Source organism: Erpetoichthys calabaricus, chromosome 17, assembly GCF_900747795.2.
Source record: "Erpetoichthys calabaricus chromosome 17, fErpCal1.3, whole genome shotgun sequence".
In the NCBI taxonomy this organism is placed as follows: domain Eukaryota; kingdom Metazoa; phylum Chordata; class Cladistia; order Polypteriformes; family Polypteridae; genus Erpetoichthys; species Erpetoichthys calabaricus.
Genome location: NC_041410.2, coordinates 66,539,334 through 66,545,333, shown reverse-complemented (window position 1 = coordinate 66,545,333; position 6,000 = coordinate 66,539,334).

Sequence of the window (6,000 nt, the reverse complement as noted above, 5' to 3'; positions counted from 1 at the left end):
CTCCAAAGAGACACAGTACTGAAGGAGTCCAGTCTTTGTCTCAGGTCACTGGATAGTGTTTGTGTCTCGCAACCATATAGCAAAACAGGAAGCACCAGGACTCTAAAGACTTGGACCTTCGTCCTTTTACAAAGATATTGGGAGTGTCACACACCTCTTTCTAGCGACCTCATGACCCCCCATACTCTCCTGATCAATCTACTGACTTCATAGTAAGAGTCACCAGAGACATAAATGTCACTGCCGAGGTAAGTAAAGTTGACAAGGTCAACATTCTCTCTGCAAACAGACACACAGTTGATGGCTGTGCCAAGCATAACCCAAGAGGTTATTAAAGATCTGGATGTTGGTTTTTATGCAGGACACTTGCAAGCCCAGACACTCAGACTCCTCACTCAGTCTCTTGAGAGCCCCGATCAGAGCCTCCATTGACTCTGTGAATATCACAGCATCATTGGCAAAGTCAATATCAGTGAATCTCTCTTCATCAACAGACGCACAACAGCTGCTGGACCCCACAACCCTGACCAACACCCAGTCCATGCAAGCATTGAACACAATAGGAGCAAGAACACACCCACAGAGATATGGCCAGTCTCAGGTCTCAGAGAGTGCCACCACTGAAATACAGAGTTTATGAAGCTCCACCGACAGCAAAGTAAGATGATCATCATGCTGGAGAGACAAGACGTTCCACATGCCTACCCGGAATGGGCTGCCTCAAATTGGGACCCGAGTTGTGCGGGCGATGCCTTACCACCACAACCAGTTCCGATCCCCAACAGGCCTGACCCTATTTACTCTCCAACGGGTTTGATTCCTCCGGGGATAAGGCTCCAAAGGGCTTTCCCCCATCCCCTTCATAATGCGAGCAGCCTCAATCTCAGAGCTGTGTGAAGCCTTTTTTTATGGTGACTAGAGTGCCAGTCCTGCCACCAACCTCCACGATTTTCCTGCAAGTTGAAGGACTGCTTGCAGGGCTGGATGCAGTTTAACGTCATATCCAGGGCATGATCGTGCTGTACCAAGTTTGGAAATGTTTGAAATGTTAAAATCTCCAACAGAGAAACACTGGTAACTCTCCAAACTTGTCTTCTTCTTAAAACAGAGAAATTTTCTGTGTAACTTCAATTGCAAATTAGTTTTCTGTTTCAGTTTTACCTTGATAGCAGTTACACCAACTTGTATATTTTTGTCTTTTAGGCGGAATGGTGGCTCTGAGGCTAGGGATCTGCACTGGCAATTGGAAGGTTTGCTGGTTCGAATCCTGTAAATGTCAAAAGGGACTCTGCTCTGCTGGGCCCTTGAGCAAGGCCTTTAACCTGCAATTGCTGAGCGCTTTGAGTAGTGAGAAAAGCACTATATAAATGCAAAGAATTATTATTATTATTATTTGATGGCCACTCAGATCCCCAGTGATTTTCAGTGAAAGGGAGCATGCATACCACCGGCTCATACAGCCACCCTGTTATCTTGCTGCTTTAGGTGAGCTTACCAAAAGTATCCATCCATCCATCCATTTTCCAACCCGCTGAATCTGAGCACAGGGTCACGGGGGTCTGCTGGAGCTAATCCCAGCCAACACAGGGCACAAGGCAGGAACCAATCCTGGGCAGGGTGCCAACCCACCGCAGACCATAAAAGTATAAAAAAATAATTTTTCTGGAAATTAATGGAAGAGTAAATTAATTGTTTAAGCATATGCAAGACTTAATTGACTGAACTAATATTTTCTACAGATTACTATTGTAAAGAACCGATGTTATCAACCTGTAGCTAAAATGGTGTTTGAACTAATTAATTACATGAGGAAGGTGCAGCTGCCCTAACAGATACAAATATACAATGGATTTAGAAATGGAACTGCAGTTGGATTGCAGGCAGAAGATCGGGCCTGCAAAAAGGCCCTAAGGTGCACAAAGAGGTTGATTATGCTGCAAATGTCAGGAACAGGACAAGCCGTGTGCTGAAAGAGTCACTGAGCAGTATAAGGAACAACAGACTACACTGGCATTATGGCTTATTGCCCAAAGATCCACATTCGCTTTCATCTATCTTCAGACGTTGAGGTAATTATCATCATGTTATTAATCAGTTCCTTTCCAAGTTCTTAGTTACTTATAACATTTTAATGAATTAACTAATGTTAATAACTAGATGGGTGACTGATTTCAGTTACTTTTCTCCTTTCATGGCATAATATCAATAGCACACCAACACATCGCTAATACACACTGAGACCTTTTTTACATCACTTGAATTGGATTCTGCTGTGTATGAAAGATTTTGAGCCACCACAAGCATATTTAAGCTACATTTTTAACTGCATGACTTTGTAAGGTGCTATTAAAAAGCACATATTTAATGTAGACTACAAACATACCTATTACTGCTGTTATTTTTTGAATATGACTCATTTTTACAAAACCCTAATATACTGTATAAAGCTTAATGTGTGTGTTTCTTTATACAATTCCAAAACCTTGGTCCAATCTCAACAAAATTTTGCATGTTTCCGGGAAGAGACCATAGACTACTTTGTAACACTAAATATTACCCCTTGGGGGTGCCTTTATTTATTTACTGTATTTATTTTTTCTTTCTACTACAGTGAGCTTTAAGGTTAAGTATAGTGTCTCTTGGTAGCTCAGAAACAACACAGCAGACTGAAGCAGACTAGCAGAGAAAAGGACCAGAGCTTAACACTTTGAACGTGAGGTACGAGATAATTTGTATCTCACTGAGCCTGTGAAGACGTGATGTATGATTGAACTCATATCTCAGTATACAGCCATAGTGATGCAGCCAGCATGCTTTTGAGCTTTGTTGCTACATCTCAGTTATCTACTACAGTGCTGCCACCAAGTGGAAAGCCATAAATTTTAGAAGCAAGAGCTTATGGCAAATAGTGCTATAAATAGGCAGTCTGTAGTTATATCATCATGAGAAAGGTATAAAGCTGCTGATGATTTGAAACAACTGGATTTGTTAAAGATTAATACTTTGATGATAACAATAGTAATTAAGATAGTGAGAATCAATTGGATAATATGGAACTGGTTGGCTCTGCCACTGATACAGATCGCTGTCCCGTTTCTTTATCACAAGGCATCCAACTCGTCATGACTGCCATGAAAGCACTACATGAACATTCTGCTGCCCACTGAGAACAATCAGACACCAACTACCGAATGAGACAGCACACTTTTATGGCACATTTGCTTCTAAACCTGCACTCTGCGAGGTGCCATCCTTCAAGGAATCTCATTCAAATGCAAACTTTTAGTCATTTTACTTGTCAAAATAGTTATTTTACATTTTTGACAAGAGTTCCTGTTGATAATAAAACTGTTGCATTCTAATGCATTTCTTTAAATTTTTTAAGAATTTTGATTGAGTTCATTATTTATCATATATGCATAGACTTACACTGCAGCATCCTGATAATAAATGGTCCAGCAGTTAGTGTGTTAAAATTACTTACCTATGCAACATTGTTCATTAAATTTTGGCAGCATAACCCAAAGTGTGATAACTCACTCTTGGATGAAGTAACTAAAAATGTGAAATGCTCCAGTTTTCAAATCACTTAACTTAGTCCACAAGCACACCTGAATGTTACTCCATGCATATACAGTCTCCAAATTGTTACTTCCTCTCTCACATATACACTTATGGTATTCGTAAAGTACTATGGCAGGGTCAGAATTGTGACTTTGAGTGGTCAGAAAATTTGCATGAGTGACAACTCAAAAATGATTAACTCTATTCAAAGAACATTTAGCACGACTACTAGCACTGTAAAATATTATAATTCAATTGATTATGAGCACAATCACTGACTAAACATATACATATAGAGAAAGTACAGAGGTGGGGTCAAATCTTCAAAATCAAAAACTTATGCAGTGGAAAGTCATAGTACATAGTTCAGGATTGCTGCTTGTGCTCCAAAATTTCAACTACCACACAATAGAGGATTTCAAAAGAAGAAGAATGTTCATTTGTTTAATTGAGCCCCTGATTCACAAAGTGCTCAAACGAGAGTCTGGATGTAAAGAATGTCTGGAATGCAGCAGTGTTAACAAGAGTTGAATCTCTAAAGGCTGTGCCTCATTAATTTCGGACACCCTGAGGCATTTCTCCTACAAGGTGGGAGCCTTTCCTGGAAGCAGTTGCCATTCAAATAGCTCATAATAAAATCAATGCGTCTGTGAAGTGAAATCGAATAATTTCAAGGTAGAAGTAAATGCATTCTAAGACACCAAACTCCCGATTCACATTGTATTTTCATGTTATTTACCCTTGAGTGACACAATAACAATAGGGGAAGAGTAGCAGAAGTATAAGAGTTGATCAAAATGTTTTGAACCTGAACCTGAAAATGGCAATCTGCAATGCTGACTTGGTAAATAGGAAACAAGCAGCCCCTGTGTACTAAAATATGGGTATTACAAGTTCCTGGCATTTGTCATTCATACAGTGCCCTCCATAATGTTTGGGACAAAGACATGATTTACTCCTCTGCTCCACAGTTTAAAATTACATATCAAACAATTCAGACCTGATTAAAGTGCACATTGCAGACTTTCATTTAAGAGGATTTGAACACATACAGTACATTACACTTTCTCTAGATGGTCCCCACATTTTAGGGCACCATAATGTTTGGGACGTAGCAATGACAGGTCGATTAAAGATGTCGTATTTAGGACTTTGTCGCATATCCCTTGCATGCAATGACTGCTTAAAGTCTGTGATTCAGACATCGACCAGGTACTGAGGATCTTCTCTGGTGATTCTTCAGCTCCTGCATGTTCCACTAAGCTTTCTCTTCAACAAATAGAAGACCTGATCAAATGGATTTAAATGGAGTGGCTATCCTGGCTATTCAAGAATTTTTTAACTTTTAGCTTTGAAAAACTTGTGTGTTGCCTTAGCAGTATGTTTGGGGTCATTTACCTTCTTGTAGGATCAAGCGCCGTCCGATGAATTTGGAAGCATTTATAGGAACTTGAGCAGATGTTCCTATACACTTCAGAATTCATTCTGCCAGTGCTGTCAGCAGCTCCATCATCACTGAAGAGAAGTGTGCTAGAACCTGTGGCAGCCATATATGCCCAAGCCATAACACCTCCACCACCATGTGTAACAGATGAGGTGGTCTGCTTTGGATCTTGGGCAATTCCTTTCATCTCCATGCTTTGTTCTTGCCATCACTCTGATGCAGGTTCACCTTTATCTCGTCTATCCACAAGGCGTTTTACCAGAATTCTGCAGGCTCTTTTAAGTCCTTTTTCGCAAACTGTAATGTGGCCCATTCTTTTTTTGTGGCTAGCAAGTGGTTTGCATCTCGCAGTGTGGCCTCTGTATTTCTGTTAATGAAGTCTTCTTTTGGAGAAAGTTGTCTCTGATACACACACACACAAATCTGCCTCCTGAAGACTGTCTCTGATATGTTGAATAGGCACTAGAGCTTTTTCTTTACCATAGTGAGAATTCTTGTCATCAGTCAGAGGTCTTCCTTGGCCTACCAGTCCCTTCCTTTGTGATTACTGCCCTCATCAGTGAGTTATTTCTTCTTAATGATATTCCACACAGTTGATTTAGGTAATTCTAAGGTTTTACCAATGTCTCAATTGGTTTTTTTTCTTGTTTTTCAGCCTTATAATGGCTTCTTTGATGTTCATTGGCACAGCTCTTGTTCTCATGTTAAACAATGGCGACTACAGACTCCAAAAGGCAGAAGCTATGCAATGCATCTTATGAAGAAATGAAACACACCTGAGGAATCACAAACACCTGTGACACCAACTCTCCCAAACATTATGGTGCCCTGAAATGGGGGGACCATGTAATTTCTACATGGTGTGACCAAAATGTATGCAGATGCCCTTAATCATAAGTCTACAATGTACACTTTAAACAGTGCAGCAAAGGACTAAATCAAGGAAAAATGTGTCTTTGTCCCAAACATTATGGAGAGCGCTGTAGTATACT